The sequence below is a fragment of the Phalacrocorax aristotelis genome, chromosome Z, assembly GCF_949628215.1.
Source record: "Phalacrocorax aristotelis chromosome Z, bGulAri2.1, whole genome shotgun sequence".
NCBI classification, from domain to species: domain Eukaryota; kingdom Metazoa; phylum Chordata; class Aves; order Suliformes; family Phalacrocoracidae; genus Phalacrocorax; species Phalacrocorax aristotelis.
The window spans coordinates 33880175-33899163 of NC_134311.1; the positions used below are offsets into that span (position 1 = coordinate 33880175).

Sequence of the window (18989 nt, forward strand, 5' to 3'; positions counted from 1 at the left end):
CTGCCCTTGGTTATATTTGTGGATTGACATCTGACCAGGCAAGGGGATATGCCCTCCTCCTCTGCTGCAACAGTGCTCTGGGAGTTCCCACCATACCTGAAAAGTTGGGAAATTTGGTGCCTAATTTCAAAGGAAGGAATTTGTTGCAGAGCATGCATAACCATTAACCTAAAGCACTAGGGTAAACTGCCTTCTCACATGCAAGCAGGCAAGTAACACACAGCTCCAAATACATGCCAATGCCCTCCTAAAGGGAGAAGGATGCCACTGTTACCAGCCTCTCCTATTCTTGTTTACAGCTGAAGATTAAGCTCCGATGCTTAATGCAAGCCATAGCTGCGGAAAAGTTTTGGCCGCGGGATCCTTCAGAGTATTGCCGTCTAGTCTAAAAGCTTCATTAAAATTCAGACTCTCAGTTTTACCTGATTATTCCAGCAGGAACCAGCAGGAGGTCTAACAAGAGCCAGGCAGGTGGTAATCCCTGTCACTAGCAGGTAACACATTTGTGTTTCCACGCTGCCTTTTTGGAAAGTGGCCAAGACCAGAACGAGGAGCACCAAAATTCAGAAAATAACAAATGTAACAAAAGATATTTTGGGGGAAAAAGCAGAAGTGCCAACTTTCAGACAATGCAGAAGCCCACAGAAGCAATTCTGAGGGTCTTGCTGGGCAATCCACATGCTGGAACTGCCACAAATCTCACATGTCCCTGCAGCTCGATCTCTTGAAGAGATTAAGTTCTTGGAGGGAAAAAGGAAATCTTGCTTTCCTTCTCCACAGACTAGATATACCTCTGCATGGCAGCCAGATCAACAACAGTACAATGGACTGCACATCTGTCTTGGAGATGTTTCTTTCTCATTTTGGCTTAAAAGGAAAAATGTTTCACAAATGAAAGGGCACTTCACCAGGCTGACAGAGCATCTCTGTAGAAATTCAAAGTTTCTATGCTGAACCATTGTTCCAAAATGAAAACCTCCAAAACCAAAATGTTATACTTTTTAAATGCTAGGAAAAGCTACTTCTTGCCACATCCTTCCTTCACGAAAATGGCAAAGCCACGAGCAGTATCTTCTGCACGCTGCAGTGCCTCCTTCTTTAGCAGTCAAAGCTTCTTGTAAAAACCATTTTCCTCCTCTTTAACTGACACTAGACTCGTTAAGCATGTAATAAATTAAAAATACAATTATTTATTAATGAATAACCATATTCGTTCATAAGGAATGCAGTTATGGACCTCCTCTGCAAGGGTTAAAGTGCTGTTTGGCTGCTTACCACCTCCTAGCAATTTGCACAGTTAACCCAGTGGGGACTGAGGAGTCAGGCTGGGAGTTGCTGTATGTTTGCGGTGCACATGTAGGATGGAAGCCTGATATTGCATAAAGTAAATGAAGATGGAGTAATAGGGAATGCTTATTTTAAGCATGAACTTTATCCCTTTTAGGCAAAAAGATTGTTTATAAATAAACTAAGGCAGCAAATATTTTAGACTCCACTGTAATAGGCTAGTAATAAACAGAGATTTCTGTAATGTTAATTCTAGTTCAAGCAGTAATCGTACACATACGCAGGCTGATGACAATGAAATTATACCAAAATACTTTGCGCACGGACGAGTCATTATTATCATTTTATGGTCCTGCCTAAATAGTAAATAGTAAGTAATATCATAACATAACTGCTTTCTACAAAACCTATCACACATCATTTCCCCCAGTTTATCATCGTACTGGTTCATATCAACAAGTTCCCAAAGGAGCAGCATAGTTATCTGCAGGCATTGATTTCTGAGCACAGTCTGCATCTTCCTACTACAATGTTTCACTTGAGAAATGAAAATGTTTCTGAAAACTGGCAGTGGGGCGACACACCAGCTTCCTGGGAAGGGAACATCATAGGGCATTTACTGCTGTCAGCGCCAATTCCATTTACAAGGCTGTAGCGCGTGGGAAACTTTTCTGCATTACTAATGAATACCAGCTTCTGAAAGATGGGAAATTAGTTTGATAAGAAGCCACCCAAGCCCTTGCAGAGCAGGATAAAGGCACCCAGGAATGCATGAACATGATGGCTGAGTCGGCAGGGTGAAGCAGGAAGGCTGTCAGAGGATCACAGTCTCACAGGAGCAGACTTTGACTTTCTGAGAAGCTCCTCAGGGAGCAACTTTCCTGGGCCCTGAATGCTACAACATCAGCAGGGAACTGATTTCACACCCATCTTCACCTTCTGAGCTTCTCCCTACCGCCCTACTTACATTCCTACAGCAGCAGGAAGTCTGGCAAGAGCCAGGAAGGTACTGAGACCTTCAGACCTCCCTAATTAGTCCTTAGTCATCACAGCCCTTGATCTTTCTAGTATGGCCTGTCTTCCTTGCCATAATCCATTAAATCAATGGAAGTGCTGACAAAAGTATAATTACCCGGGCTGTCATTTCACGATATGGAGCAATTGGTGGCAATACTGCCTGAAGGTGTTCCTGTTCCCTCCACCTGCCCGCTGCTTGCTCCAAGGGGAACACCACTCCAGCAAGGCTTTACTGTAAACTGCCTGGTAGGAAAAGCCCTGGCTTTAAAAAAACAAAAGCCTACAAAGAACCAACACCACACCTAAGGAAAGAGCATGGTGCATGGGAGACCCTGGGAGTGAAGAGCTGATTTCAGGGGAGAGACCCAGCAGCAGCGCTTGGATTGTCACCAAACACTTGGTAGCCTCATACACGTGAATGTTCAGGGAGATTTCTCCTCTGGGAGAAACTCCCTGTATTTTGTGTGCCAGGAGTTAGCCATCATGGCTAGCAATAAAACAGCTACCGAGTATGGTAATATTTCCATTAGGGCAGCAACTGATTGAGTGCCTATGATAGCTTCATACCTAAAGAGTTCTTTATGCCTATACGTGCTCCTTTCTTTTTTATTCTGCACTCTCAAGTCTGATCGGTATTTTTGTCTGTGAGGTTAGAGCCAAACTTATTGTTCTTTCTTTCTAACACCATTAAAGCATTGACATTTTGGCTTTGTGAGATACTTTACTTAATGAAAAAGGAAAATAAGGGGGTTTATTCTACAAAGACTATCAGGAGGCAAGAGCTGGTATTATGAAGCTTTGAGAATGATTGCTTTCAGGAAAATTATTCTCTAAATGGAGGCTGAGGGCACTGACCACAGTGAACTGAACTGCGACATGTAATTTCATTACTTTGACTGGGCTAAGCTGCCTAGGCTTATTGCTACCTTCAGCAACAGAGCACGTTGCCTTGCAGTACTGCTGTTCTGCAGTGGAAGGATGTGAAAGGCTGGAAGGGTTGCTACAATTTTCTCAAGTGCCATAAAAAAGTGGCCAATTGGTCATTAGCTGATCACCCCACAGTTCAAAAAGATTACATGCTACTGAGATCCTGAAAATAAGCTGGTTAGCTCTTAGGGCAGCATTGCCCTTAGACAGCTCTTGCAGAATTACCATGCATATGGGAAATCTGTTTGATTCCCACATGTGTTTGGTTTTCAGACTTACTGGCTCCATGGCAGGGTGGCGGGAAAATCAACAGTCAAACCATCATTCTCTGTGCTGCATTATATTACTGTATGCAATCCTTTTTTGTTTACGAGGCTATATATTCCAGTACAGCATTTCTTGTCCTTTCTGGTGCTTTGAAAGTAAGAGAGTAAAATGAATAGCAACCTTGCATGGCAGGAACATATACCTGTCTGTATACATTCATACATGACTTTCATGTCTGTGAATTGTGCTGGACAGATAATCATGAAAACTTGACAGCCTCTCCTTCAAAGCAGTCCAGTGAGAAGCAATTACATGCACTTTGAATATGAGCTGGACAAGCTTCCCACACCATAAAACACAGTATTTCATCTTGAACTTGGAGGAGTCGCATCCTGCCATCTTTACTCTGTCTTCAAATACAACTACCTGTACTGTGCTCCAGGAAAAAAACATGCTGCTTATCATTTGCGCTAGCTGCAGGAAACCCCGGCTGAAATTCACTGACCTCTATGGTACAAAGGGTGAGACTGAATGATCAATCATCTTTAATCCTTAAAATCTACAAACAGGAAGAGGGAAGGAAGCAGCTCACTGTGATGTGAGCTGTTCTGTTATCTGAGGCACAAACCCTAGTACATAAGGCTCTGTGCTTCCTAAACTGCCTCATAAAATCCTGCATGTATAATGGGTGTCAGTACTGGGTGTAACTAAACCAGCATGGAGAGTGGTTTAACAACATGTATAAACAAGACCAAGCAATGCAAATCACAGTTCCTGCAACTCCTTTTGAGCTGTTCTTAGAACAGGGAGGAGCGATATACAATAAAGGGTGAAAAATCATGTCGGGTTTCCCGCTCTCTAGCTTTTACTTCTCGTTAATTAATTCATACTGTGGATTAGTTCTGGTTGGTGGATACATTTAGGTGTTTTGTGAGGCTGAGAGCATGTCCTACCTCCATTCAGATTATGAAACAAGCACAACAAGCATGCCTATTGACTGGGTATCCGTATTACATTCAGTCATTTGAGAAATCTGGCCCCATAAAGTTCAAATAGATGTCTGAGGACAGGAGGAAGGTGGAAGTATAGAGGCCCATACATTGCACAAGGGCTGTCAGGGTACAAGAGGTGTGGATAGGCTGCTTTGGCTCTCCTGTCAATCTACTATTCCATACACTGATGACAGCAATGTATTTACTTTGGTATGTTTGTTTTTTCTTTTTTTTTAAATCAAGTAATATATCTGAGCTCAGTCAGATTCAAATTATTATTATTGATCAGTGCTCCAAAGCTACCTTTAAGTCTTCGTGCGCTACTTGCTCTAAGTCACGAGGGCTGACTGCAGAACACAGGAAAAACTTCTTGTGTGATTTCTTTTTTTAATTTTCTTGGTCTGAAACATCAAAAGGAGTGTTAATTATGTGGACAAAAATCCTATTCTGATTTCACAGGGTTTTAATACATGTTTTTAAATTTCTGTTTGTCTTTTTCCCTAAGTAGATTTCTAGCTAGCTGTTAGAAAACCAATCCCTGCTGAAGTCCCTGTTGTATCTGTTTGTAGCAAAGCAGCTGGGAACTGGCCAAGAATTATCTGTAAAACCCAGAAAAGGACAGAGGAGCAATTGGCAAAATTAAGGAAAAAACTGGGAACTTTTTAAATAATGGCATTGTCCTGTGTTGCTTCCTTCTATATGAAATCTCAGTGAAGACTGCTATCCTTGCAGAAATTTTCGCAAATCCTGCGGAGAAGGGAGGTGTCACCCAGTACGAACAGGTTGTCCTCTACATCTGTAATTTTTGCCAGAGATGAAGCAATCTGCCCTGAAACTTTGTTCCTCAGTGTCAGGCCATGGTTTTGCTCAGCTTGCTCTGGTGCAGAGCTGAGCTGACAGCATGCCAGTGACATCCTGGGAAAAGGGGAGAGGAGCTGTGATGCCCTGAAACCCTGGGGAAAGGGGAGAGGTGTGATGACACCAAGGGGTGGAAGGGTCTCCCTTGCACCTGCAAGGCTCAGCACAGCAGGGGCAGGATGTCTTGCACTGCCCCCTGATCAAACTTGGTTGGTGCTCAGAGAGCTGAGAACAGATGACACCATCCTACAGAAATTTTTAGCCAACCTAATACGCAAAGACTATGAAGAGGAAGGTCTTTCCCTTCCAAAGAGATCTGCAAATGCCATTACAAGGCCCAGAAAGGAGCCTCGTGTAATAGTACTACTGACTGCCTTCTCCATTTAATTGAAAACAATGTAATTAGGCAAGACTCAGTAAGGCCACAAGAAAAGACAATAATGCCTCCCAACAAGGACATGGTATTACTAGGCTTAAAATCCTGCAGAACAGCAGTTGGTTATCTCAATTTTTTTATGTGTTAAATAATTAGATCACATGAAACTTTAACAAAAACTGGTGGAAGTGAATGTTATGCCACCAGTCACTGAGGTTAGAGATAATGTGGCTTCTCATCTTGGTCCTTTGTATCACCAGGACATTCCTGAGCTCCTACCACTGGTAATTAACTGTGCAAATGGTCAATCCAAGCTTGCTGCTTGGATCTGTATTTAGACTTTGGAAGACCTACCACTTAATATTTGTGAAAGTGTTTGTTGTTCTTGAAAATACAGCAGGTACCTTAACACGTCTGAATTTGGGCTTGGCTTATTTTATTCTTTGCTTCACACAGAAAATCATGAGTGGCTGTTTTGATGATGTTTGCTTTTTTCATTGTTTCATACTCTCTAATAATTTCATACTACCAGACTTCCTTGGCCATTATGCATAAAATAATTTCCAAGTGACTAACTCACAGACAAACAAATGAGGCTAGGCTCTGGACCAGGTAAGGTAGCACCAGCCGGGGAGCCCAATGTTGCACGTGTCTTGCCTCAAAACAATGAGATTTCATGCAGAAAGAAGGCAAGAGGATCTGTGTGAAGTGTGACAGTGACTGGAAGGGACCGATATGATACTGATCCCTAAAATCCATTCAGACTATCTTTGATTGAGCTATTTGTTCAGCTGTGAGGTCAAAGGGAAAATGGGCATGGAAAGCAATAAATACCATTTTCTTATCCTTTGTTGTAGGGTCATGTACTTTTTTTCAATAAAGGAGAGTACACAATAGAAATAGACTAAATACACAATGCAAGCAGACTACCAGTGACTCTAAAAAGCATTGCTTTAAAATGCCTGCCCCTAGGCATACCGCACAACAAATCCCAGAAGGTGGAAACTCCAGGCCTGCCCTAGCACTGAAGACAGATATAATAGCCAGAAACAACAGGCCTTGAAAGCAACTTCAAAACCCCAGGAAGTCTGGGAGTTGATTTTCTTTATTGCTCCTAAATACAGAATATTCCTTATCTTTCTCTTTATCGCAGTGCAAAAATGTATTTTACAAGTGAGAAACATATAAGTAACAGGCCCAGCTGAATACTTATATTTTTCTAATGTTTTTCTCTGATTTTTTTTTTTCCCTATCTCTTTCTTATTTCTTTTTCTTTTTCTTGGCTATTTCTTAGTAAAGATGCTTGCCTTATACTAGATTTTTCTTTCTCTATCTATTTTCATTCCTAAAGCCAAAACAAACAACACTGATTATCAGCTGATAATGATCTCCATTATTTCTTTGTTGACATTTTTCATAGCCTTTTTCTTATCTCTGTTATCCTAAAATAATTAGAAATTTAAAACATTAATCAAACAAAAAGAAAGAGTAAATATTTTGTCACCCTCCTTCTGGGTTAGTCCTGAGGTAGCTACAGCTAAGTGCACCTGACTGAATTTAAAAGATGCAGGGTGCCTCAGCAATGAGGTTTAAGGCAGTGGCTCCACTTTTGTCCAGCAAATAAGCTCAAAGGTGCAGTACAGCTCTCCCATGCTCCTTCCTGCGTCCTCCTTCATGCCAGCAACAACGCTGCGGCAGCTCTGCAGCATGCTGGGTACGGGACTGGTCCATCTGGAAACCAACCTACTTTTTCAGCCAGATCAGTTCCTCGATCTGAGCCCCTGTGCAGTCCCCCAGGTCTCAGGTGCCAGCATTCGAGAGGTGCTGGGAGAAAGCTGCAGAGGGAAGAGAGAACCACCTGTTCGGTAACAGACCATTTTAATGTCATCAAAAGGGACGAAGAATGTTGAACCAAAATCAGAGCTAACAGATTTTAAGCGACAGTTTTGCCAGCCTCAGCACAGGTCTATTAGTTACTGCGGCCCAGCTGATGGATGGCAATGTGCTAAGGTGCCATACCCTCCACCTCTAATGTAATTTGCCAGGTAGTTGTGTCACACTGTCATAAAATCATGAGATGTAAATGTGAGTGACCAACAGACTTTTATTATTTGCTATCTATCACATTGTATTACCTAGAAGACTATTAAGAATTTTGGACACCTCCTTTCTTGCCCTAGAAAAGTTTCCTCAATTTTGAAGTATTATCAACTCAAAACCAAAAATCAGTATGGAATTTGTTCCCAGACAAATGGATAATCGAATTGCTTACTTTGTAGTTGAGGATTTTTTTTATTGTTAATTAACAACAACAAAAAAATTTTCAGAATAAGAAGTCCCTCAGGATCAAAACTTTTAGCTCAGGATGTCTTGACAATTTTAAGTACAAAATAAATATTTAATCACAGTAACTGAAACTGTTTCCTTGTAAATGGTATTGATATTAATCAATGGAGAATTTCCAGGAATATATAAAAAAAATCCTAACTTGCTCTACAATAAAACCTTTGCTTCTTCTTCTGTTAAGTTTTTTTTTATTTTTTTGTAGTTTCTCTGTATGACCTGGCAGTTCTGCAGAAACATTAATAAAGAACTTCTAAGTAGGGTGGTGGTTTAGACAGCTAAAAGATATCTTTTGCAGATAGCCAGACCACTCAGCACACATTACATGGAGTAACTGTAAGTCTTTGTGCTTGTCTTTCCAGGGGGACAGAGAGTTACAGATGTCAATTCTGATATTGTGCACTTCTTCTCACTTAAATTGTTATGCAAGGCGTAAAAAAGGTATAAAACGTTCCCAATTTCTGCACGCTTAAAGTGATCTTTTATGTCTTTTTAAGTCTCTTGTCAAAGACTATCCCTGGTCCCTTCCACCCCATCTTTTATTTGCCTTTTTGTTATTCTCTGGAACAGAGCGCTGTGTTCCCAAGGGGGTTCTGTTAGTTGCAGGTTGCTCATATCAGCTGAGAAAATCCCATCCTTTCCTGTACTGTGTGTCCTTTTATTTAATTTATAATAGCGAGGCAATTGGATCCTTTGCTTTTGTTCTCCATATTAAGTAACAGAAACATAACATGAGCAACCGCTAGAAAGGAAAATCTTACTGTAGGGCAGGAAAGAAAAGTCCCTGTAACATCACACTGGGGAATCATGACCTGGTTTAGCTTGAGCAAAGGGGTGGTTATTAGGGCAACTTAGTACAAGCTGCAAGTTACATCAAGTTTTTGCATTCTTTTGGAGTGAGAAGGACAAGGGAAGCCAGCACAAACAAAAAAAAAAAAAACCACGGAAAAAAAGGAAAGGTCACACAAGGAGAGAAACAGAGTTTGCCCTCACCTTTTATTCATGGTATATTTCCATTGCTGACTTCTCATTGTGTGGGTTCGTGGCTGTCTGACTGTTGACAGAAATGAATTGGCTTGTGCATTAGTTGAGGCAGGTGCCCAGTACAAGAACAGCAGCAGCTACAAGATATTTTTTTAAAGTTAATACTCTTTTCTTATGAAGGTCCAAACTTGGAGTCTACAGGTTTTAGCTGGGTAATTCAGCTGAAGTTACAGGCAGTGGTACAAATCAAAGAATCTCACCAGTCTCGTGATCCTCTCCAAGTCAACTGGCATGTGTGGAAAGAAATTGGATTAAGATGCTATGCTGAATAATAAAAAGGCAGGCTCTCCACTCACTGCATAAAGAAGACAGGTCTGTGGCTATTAACTTTTACAATCAAGTTTGTCACTAGACAAATCCCTTATAATTTCATTTCTTAATTTCTTCTGTGAAGTGTGATATTAAGTTACTAGTCTATAAACATGATTGTGGAAAATATGAAAAAGTTGTAAGGTATTGTAATAGCACAGGCAATAAAAATGTAGGAACCATATAGGAAGACTGCAAGCCTAGGATAAAGTTTATAAATGTCTTGATCCATTACTGTCAAACCCTACATATGCTTTCCCTGTGTTAACAGCAGAACACCTTTGTTACCTCTCTGGTTTCATACTTACCCCACATCAGTAGTTTGATATTGACTTGTGTGACAAACATGTAACTGAAAATAATTCCTGTGATTGGATGACTCTAAAAATCTTCATTAACTTTGATTTTTTTGGAAATGTAATTGAGTTTTAGTTTCTTCATTATTCTTCATGTACTACATTATTAATGTTGCCTCATTGACCTTGTCCCTTGAGGCAGGCACTGCTGACACTTTTTTATTATTTTTCTCATTAATAAACATGTTGTGCCTCCTCCACTAGCCCAGGCACTTCTTCCACTATGTAGAGTAGATAAAGTGTCTTTTAGCATTCATTGATCATTCATTGACTGTTGATCCCACATCTTTCCGTGCCAGCTTCCTATGAAAAGACCACTTGAGTGGTTAGATTCTTCATTTCGTACCTCTGCACGTAACTTAGCTGTTTGAATAAGAATTACAGGCTCCAAGTCTGGACACTGATAAGTGAAAACTATAAATGAAAAATATTTGAGCTGTTGCTATTTTGTCTAGGAGCAAAGCATGTCAGTAACGTAATGCTAGTGAGTTCTCATTGTAAAATATGAATGCTTTCAAAGAAATCAGAATGAGGGCAATTCCTACCACTTTTGTCATCCTTCCCTAAATTCACTCTGTCCCTCATCCCTTTAGCAAACTTTTCAACAGCCTTTGCAGTGAGATTTAACAGAGGCTGGACTACAGATAACTCTTTTGTCCATCAGTTAAACACTAACGTACAGTGTAGCTCCACTCAATCTGTTATTCCAGATTAGGAAGCAAAAAGAAGAGAAGAGGAAAATGTTCTGTGGGGCCTTTATGGGGTCCTTGGCCACTCATCAAAGGAGGAGAAAGAGACCTTCCTCTCCCGTGTCATCCAGCTATGCACTTCCTCTGCACTACATAATCTAAATGCAGATGCCTGTGCAGCACCTACTTATGTCCCTCTCCTTCTGTCTTAGACATACAAGCAGACATATGGTAAATGCAGGGACAGTTTTAAAGCCTTGGAGTGTATCGTCTACATAATTGCCATGTTTATCCATAATGATATAGGAAGTGTTCAGACCAAAAAAAAAAAAAAAACCCCACATGGTTAGGAGATAACGCCCCTTGACTATTGTAATTTAGTTCTATTGCCTCTGTAATTGCAAAAGTGAAGGCAGTGCATTTTCTCTGCCTAATGGGGAAGATACAGAACTAAAAGGTCAAGGTTTGATCTGTCTGTGGTTCTGTCACTGACTTACTGTATAATTTTGCACAAATCACTTTGAGCTGTTTTGTATCATGTTCCTAGCTAGGAGAAAGAGTTAATGATATTTTCCCACTCTGCAACTAATTTTAGGTCTATGTCAATTTTAGCAGTTTAATAATGTGCATCAACATGAATTTACTGGATGGTGCTTTGAAATGCTGTTCTGTGCTTATTTTTCTGTATTAAGGTTTCCAAAACTCTTTTTATTGTCATGACTGTAAAGTGCATTTAAAATCTGTATTTTTATGATGCTATTTCCCCAAGACTGTTATTTGAAAAGGTTTTTTTTTTCCTTTTCAGGAGTGCATGTTGTTTTCCTCTAGCACTGGTTAGTATCAGTGGCAGATGATCTAAAAAGTCATGCCATCATAGCAATATAGCAATAAAACAGCATAGCTTGAAACTTTGACCTTGTTTAGAATTATTCACAAAGTCACATTCATTCAACTGAACTATTGATTCTTTTATCCTCTCATCCATTCATTCTCTCACGTACTCTGGTACTGACCTATTCATTGCATTATATATTGGTCTGCAAACCTCCGGGCACTTTCACTGCCCTTTTCACTGACTTACTAAATACCTACCACCTGTTCACTCACTCACGCTTGGACTGATCTGCCCTCAGCCTCCGACCTGGCTTCTGGGCCAGCTTTGGTCTTCCTCTCGCTCCCTGCTCTCCTCTGGGATCTTCTGCCCTGCAGCTTATTTCTTCCTGAGTTTAATTAAGGACTTCAGGTTTAAGAGCACAGTCAGTTGTTATAGCTTTCTTTGTCTTTTTATTGCTTAATTGCTTCTTTATTTTTTATTTCTTTTTCCCTGGCACAGATTTGATACAGCTTGCCTAGGCTTAAAATACCCATGTATATATTCATCTCTCAGCATGATTTCTGAACTAGGTGTATTATGACTGAGGCAGTCTTTATGTATTATTGCTTCGCAGCACGCATTATGTGTAGTTTTGAAGATTATACTTTATTACGCTTATAATGGAGGTTTTTAAAAGTATGTTTCATGCATATCTTTGGAATACCCATTACTGAGTTGCTGTGGACATGTATTAATAGTTGCTTATTACATGATCTCATTGCCATAGCATGTAGTATTTGAAAGATTATAATAATTTTTAGCAAAACAAATCCAGTTACAGTTACTGTGAGGACTAGTGCTTTACCGCTACACCGCTAGTTCACACACTCTCCAGGCTAATGTTACAGAGCTTTGGAAAACCTCCCAGGTTTGTGTCTATCATGCCTTGGAGGCCATTCGTTTTTAAATCCTGTGAGAGATGTTACTTATAATGATAGGAATTTTCAGTGGTGCAATTTATGCTACTTGATGTTCCTGACACTGTTATTATTGGGGCATTTCCATTTTCTGAACAAATTGCTGTTGGTAACACATTTTACTTGAAAAAAGATCCTGAACGTGACTGCAAATCTGGTAGTTGACAAGGTACAAATATCAACTCCTTGTTTTACCTCTGACCTTTCAGTTCTGTGATACTCCACAGGTTTTACTGAGAATGGAGGCTGAAAACTATGCTATACAAATGAACAATGTCATTCTTAAAGGTAATGAAATGTAATCTGGATAGAGACAGCAGTAGTAATGGTTTGTCTTGATGCTAGACGTTGCTCCGATTCCTTTGTGATGCTCTGGGTTTTTGGAAGCCTGTACAGACTGCAGGCTCCCTGGGGAAACCTGACAAAACCCCTGTGATTTTCCTACTCTATGCTGAGAACCTGCCCTAGCCTAAGAATTCATACAATGCAAAAGAGATTTAATAAGCACCTTTGTTCCTTCCTTTGGAATATAATTTCATAGCTGCATCCCTCAGGACATGCTTGAAGTCTTGTCTATGCTAGGAGGGTTTTGCTGCTATATTAATACCAGCAGCCAGTCCCAGAGGAGATGCAGCTTATTCTTCCGCTGGTATGAATTACAACAATTCCCCAAATAAAATACAATAAGGATTTTTCATCCTGCTACTGTATCTGCACTAGGGATTTTGTATCGTGGGTTCAGCATTTGATCTTTTTTCACGCTCCTGGCCAACGCAGGTAGATCGGCAGAAGTGGTTCTCCCCCTTCTCCGCAGACCCTCAGCTCCTCCTGCTCCCCGTTGCTGTTGCCTCACAGAGCCAGGTGTGACTACTTGCTTCTCCATGCCTCAGGTCTAATGTTTTGCTGGTGTGTGACCCTGGTTGATGTTAATGGTATGATGGGTGCTGGTGGCCCAACGTTAAGCTGGTCTAAGTTTAATCACCATTTTGAAAATGCAATGAGGGGAAGTGGATTTCCCTGTGTTTTCCACACAGCAATAAACTGTTCACTGGCAGGGACAACAGCCTCCTTCAAACCCTACGGTTTCAAATACCCTGAAGTGTCAAGCTGGCCAGGTCTTGCCTTACATGTAAACGTTCTTCATCTGAGGTCATCATCACGATTCTGTAAGGGGCTCTATTTCCTCAATAGTTTTATTTTGATGGTATTTCGCAGCTGTACCTAACATGAATTATAGATATTAGAAATTGACTGTCATGTTATTATAATAATATGTCCATATCATGTAATGCTGGAATTAGGTCAGCCAGCAAAGCAAATGCCAACACCTGATAAACAAAATATTTTGTTCAGTCAAGCTGAAATGACTCCTGTTAGCCAAGCTATAGCAATCCAATGACATTGGATATCACCTGTTCTGCAGCAATAAAAAGCCTGCCGTCCATGTGTTGGTTCATATCATTCATCAGAACAGTCACCACAGGCACGCACTGACATGGCGGTAATCAATAACTCATCGGTGACTCAGCAGAAGCATCCTGGGTGAGATCCGTGCAGTCACTGACCTATTTTCTTTTTTATGCCAAGCTGTTCCTCCTTTAATATTACCAAGCAGCCACCTACGCGGGCCTTGCTTTAAGGTACAGTAATTCCAGTAACGTTTGCTTTCAGTATAAATCATTCATATCTCCGTGGTGCCAAGGGGCTGCATCCTGGATGCAATTTGCTCTGTGGTCTGCAGTAAGCGGATCCATCCTGCCCGAGACGAGACGGAGCTGGAGCAGGAGCCGGAGCAGGAGACCAGGAATGTGACAAGCAGCCCTACGTGCGAGGAGGCGTGATGGCTCTTGCACGGCCGGATTAAACTGTGGGGGCATCGCATCTGCCTTCGGCACAAATGCCTCAAAACCTTCCAAGCCACGCAGCCCTAAACCATGAAGGAGGGCCCGGCTGCTCCTGCCATTACCGGGGGTGCCATCGAGCGGGCATCACCAAACCGGTGCCGCCTCTGGCCTCTACGGCCGGACCCTGCCGGGATGACGCCGTTAGTGGGGGATGCACTGGGGCAGGGGCGAGGCAAAAAAACCCATCGCACAGTTTATTGCCAGGAGGGCGGCGCAGCGCCCCCAGACTGAGCCCCGCTAGTGCAGGGGACAGCCGCCCCGGGCCCCCCGGCGAGCGAGGGCCGGACCCGCCCGCTGCGGGCGGGCACGGCAGCCCCGCACGCCCGCCCCCCGCCGGCCGCCATACTGCGGGGCAACCCAAACTTGTTACACAGGGGCACCAACTCCTCCTCCTGCTGCTGCTGCTGCCGCCCTGCCCCCGCCGGCGCCGGGAGGAGGGGGCTGCGCCGGCCCGGCCTGCCGCGGGGAAGGCGCCGAGGCGGGGGCGCCGGGCGAGGGGAGTGCCGGCGGGACCCCGCAGGTAGGAGGAGGAGGAGGAGGCGGCGGCGGGGGAGGAGGAGGAGGAGGAGGAGGAGGAGGAGGCGGCGGCGGCGCTGGTGGTGGAGGCGGAGGGAAGCAGAGCGGCAGCCGCCGGGCGAGCGTCTGGCCGTGCCCGCCGCGCCTCCTCCCGCCGAGGTGGGTGCGGGGGACGGCGGGAGCGGGTCTGCGGCCGCCGGGGCACGGCGAGGGGCCGCCGGGCGGTGGCGAGGGGCCGCCGGGCGGTACCGGCCCACCTGCGGAGCGGGAGGGACCCACCTCCCGCCCGCCGGCTCCGGGGACGGGGCGCGGGCGGCGGCGGCGCGGCGGGAGCCGGGGTGGGGAGGAGGAGCCTCCCGCAGCAAATGAGCGAGGGCTAGCAGATTTATAAACGTGTTTTTTCTGCCTGCGCCCCCCAAGCCCCGCTGGCTCTGGCGGCGGCTGCCCCTGGTGCGTCCCGGGGCGGCGGGACGGACGGCCGACCCCCGGTCCTGCTGGCACCTGCCGGGGCTGGGCGGGGGCCGGGGGCACCTCCGGGGGGTGGTTGATACGGGTGTGACGAAGGGGCCCAGTGGCTACTGAGTGCCGGCGCAGGTTGCCATCGATGCGCCCGGGCGCTTGAGGGAAGGCTGGTGCCTGCTGGGAGCCGCCATCCCTCACCCGCCGCGAGTAGCCGGAGGCTGGGCTGGGCGCTTGCTCTTGGGAAACCGGCTGCGTGCGGTCTGAAGAACTCTTAGACACTGCCTTATTTTTCAGCGGTCAGGAGGAGAGTTTAAATCAGGTCTGCACAGAGGTGCTGAGTTCGCAAGGGATGGGTAAAGTGACATAGGAGTTTCATGTCTATTCCTATTTCCCCTCCAGCTGATTATAAGAGGTTGTCTGCTGCTTTGTGGAGGTGCGGGCTGTTCGGCGGTGTTTTCTGCGTATACGAAACCACGTAGCATGGGTGCTTAAGGGGGAAGGAGCGAGCGGATGAATGCAGTGATTGTAACTTTATTGTTGCTGGTCGTTTCTATTATGTGACTGCCATTAGCGGGGCGGGGGGGGAGCAGGAGCTCGTTCCTGCCTTGGTGTGGGAGGGAGCCTGCTACATCTGCAGGTTGAAGGGCTTTTTCACATCTCTTCTTTGGTTTCATGCTGAAACATTTTTCTTGCCTGCCTCTTGTCTTTATTAATGGTCACTTACCTCTTGCAAGGAGATGCTTCAGCTGAGAAATGTGAAATATTACCTTTATGACACCTGAGTATTTCTAGTAGGCTCTGGAAATCAATGCAGTAGTTAAGCCTTTTTTTTTTTTTTTTAAATTAAAATTCTTACAGTAATTAGCCGTCGGCTGTTGACCGCTTTATGACCATCAGGCCCTGAAATAGCTACTGATCTCATACTTCCTTCTGGATACCTATACGGAGGTTTTGTTGGAGAACTGTTTAATGACTTCTTTTATTAGAAGGAGTGTGAGTCTGTGCAGTTATGCAAGTGCACCTAAAGGAAGCCCTGCTGCCTGGGCGGGTGGTGTGCTGGAGTGGGGTATCGCTTACAGGATGGGTGACAAAGGGGCACAGTAAGAGAGGGAACAGATTGGCTTGTGTAGGGTGAAACCCTGTACGTACTATGTTGTGCAGGGAAGTGTATGAGTAGTGTGCTGTCTGGGGTGAGTGGTAATTCTTTCAGGTAGCAGAGATGAGGTGCAGGAGGCTCTTTTCCACGGAAAGTAAATGAGTGGCAAGGGAATAGGTTTCTACATGTATCTTCATCAAGGAGGAAAAAAAAAGAAAGCTTTGCAAATGTGGAGCTGCATTGACAGATGAAGTCTGTCTCTACTGGGATTTCTTGGCCTAGACAGCAAATAATCCACCCCCCACCCCCAAAAAGCAATTACTCTTTGTACACTTTGCAGTGGTCAGGGTTTGCTACAGAGTCTGCTGACAAAAGCTGCTTGCACTCATACCTACCTTCAGCTGTTTTGTTTTGGTTTTTTGGTTGGTTTTTTTAAAGAAAAAAAGGTATTGTAGCTGGTGGGGAGGGCGGTAGCTCCTTCCACAACGAGTGAAGCATTTGATGACAATGTTTGATGTGAGTGGATTTATTAAAAACTCCGAGACTGATTCATATATTTTTCTGGACATTGTAAGTTCGGGTGTGCCTGGAGACTTCATTTAATGTGCTGTGTTGCCCTCTCTTTGCTGGTGTTATGATTCAGGCCCCTCTCCTCCCCCTTTATAAACAGCTATTACATTAAACGCTTGGTAACCTTTTGTTAACCTGCTTGCATGGATACAGCCATGCCTTGCCAAAAGCGTGTGGCTTTATACCACTTAGAGGTCCTGCAACAGAGAGGTATGATCTGGATGCCCTGGCACTTCCCTTGCTAGCCTGCCTCCTGAGCTTCAGAGTTAGCCGCTTCATGCAACCTCTCACTGGGGAGGAGCTGGAGACCTCTCCAGAGGACCTGTAATCCGCCCAGGGCCACTTGGCTGGAGTTGGAGACTGTGCTGTGCTTGCTCACGCTCTCTCCCAGCCATTGTCAGGGGTGCAGCTGAATGAACGTTACGGTGTTAAAATATGTTGTCTTAGATGCTTTCTTGCAGTGAATTAAGTGGAGGTCTCTCTTAGTCACACAGGAATGAATCCTAGATCTGAGCTGCTATCACTTGATCTAATACTGGCATGTGCCACCTAGTTTGCAGAAGGCTTTGGATAAACTGGTGGATGGTAGATGGTTCTGCCTTACCCTGATTCTAAGGATGATGATCGAAAGTGGGACTCTTAGTTAAATAAATGGAAATAACTGTCACAGAAATGCTCCAAGATTTTACGGTATCGCTGAACTCCTCAAAGGTTTTGTTTGAGTTTTGTTTTCTCTGGGGGAAAAAATTGAATCACAAGCCACAGTTGATGCAGTTTTGTAGATCATAAGAGAATAAAGTATTTCCCTTGAATGCTCAGGGATGAGGTTCTTTGTCCCAGTTTTTGCTATGCAAACATAACTCGAAATGAGTAGCGACAGAGAAGGAAGGATATAATTGCCAAGGTTGACTTAACATTTCTTGTAATCCTTCAGTGCTTCCAAGTGGTGGATCTTGTAAATATTCATATTATTCTATGATTTAAATGAGTTGCAAAGTAGCTTCTGAAAGTGCATGACCATGGAAGTGTTATTCGTTAATGGATGCTGATCTGCTATGTTTCCCACTAAACTGAGGTTTAATCACTTGTAGACATGACTGAGAGAATTTTTCACAATATTTTACTTTTAGAAAAATGCGTGAAACAGTAATATTCCAGAGAGCATGTGACAAGAAGGGTGGAGACTTAAAGGTGACAAGAAGAAGCAGCAAAGGAGGTCATAAACTTCCTTGAGTTACCCCCCCTCCCTTTTTTTTTTTAACCCCTGTATATAAATTACTGTGCTGAAACTTTAAACAATGAGTTCAGATTTTCAGTATTGTGGTGGTAATATACAGTTTTGTGCTTCGTTGTGCCTAATACTTGGCTGCTGTGTGCTGTTTAGTTAGGTGAAGAAAGGTGTGCCCAGTTGAGAGGTTGTATAATAAATAAGGAGCTGGGAAGTGCTTTTGGCTGTTTTATTTGATTTTTCTTTCCCTGAAGCTTTCTCCCTCGTTGCGTCTCACGGGTTATTTCTCTGATGATAAAAGAGAATTTTATAAGAGCTTCTTCATCTGGCTGTGCGTAGTCTTGTGCTTGAGTGTCTAGGCAGATAGGTGGAAGCCTATCGAAAAGAGTGAGGAAGGTCCCACTTGTTTTACTGGGTTGTTGAGTTTTGGGAAGGTGAAGCTGCTTTTTCAACTTTTTAAAAAATGTGTTGCTTTTTCAGTGTAGCACACAGCTGGTTCTGTACCAACAGGAGCCCGTGAATGCTGCTGCAGCTGCCAGTTGGAGAGTTAACTCATCTGTGCGTGGATGGAGCTGTAACAGGCTGGGTGGAAACTGTTTTAACTCTTTTCCCGCTGATATGGGGTTTTGCCTTTTGCTTCTCGGATGAGTTAATGAAAGGAAATTGTGTTCCCACAACTGCTCCGTTGCAAACCAAAAGTAGCACTCATGTTAAAGGCTAATGTATGTCATCGTCTTGGATGGGGAGGTTGCAGGTCTTGCAGTCCAGAACTGGATTAACAAGGACTTGCATTTAATTGTGTTCTGGCCAAAAGACTTATGATCTGTCTTTTTATCTACCTGTAATGTTCTAGGAATTCAAAGGGCTGCTTAGCTTCCTAGCTGGAGGTATTGCTGCAGCGTGCCTTCAATACGAGGGAGGTTGGTGCCTGTAGTAAGAAGGCTGTGTGCTCCATTT

At 43.7% G+C, this 18989-nt stretch overlaps 1 protein-coding gene across 4 annotated transcripts in view; it reads left to right on the forward strand.

Moving 5' to 3' along the window:
• Nucleotides 1-14743: 14743 nt before the first annotated feature.
• SEMA4D (semaphorin 4D) overlaps nt 14744-18989 on the forward strand; it is a 100182-nt gene continuing 95936 nt past the window's right edge. For all 4 annotated transcript variants that reach the window (XM_075079189.1, XM_075079190.1, XM_075079191.1 and 1 more), the window contains exon 1: nt 14744-14835. The gene's annotated coding sequence lies outside the window, so the exon portion shown is untranslated. The remainder of the gene's footprint in view (nt 14836-18989) is intronic.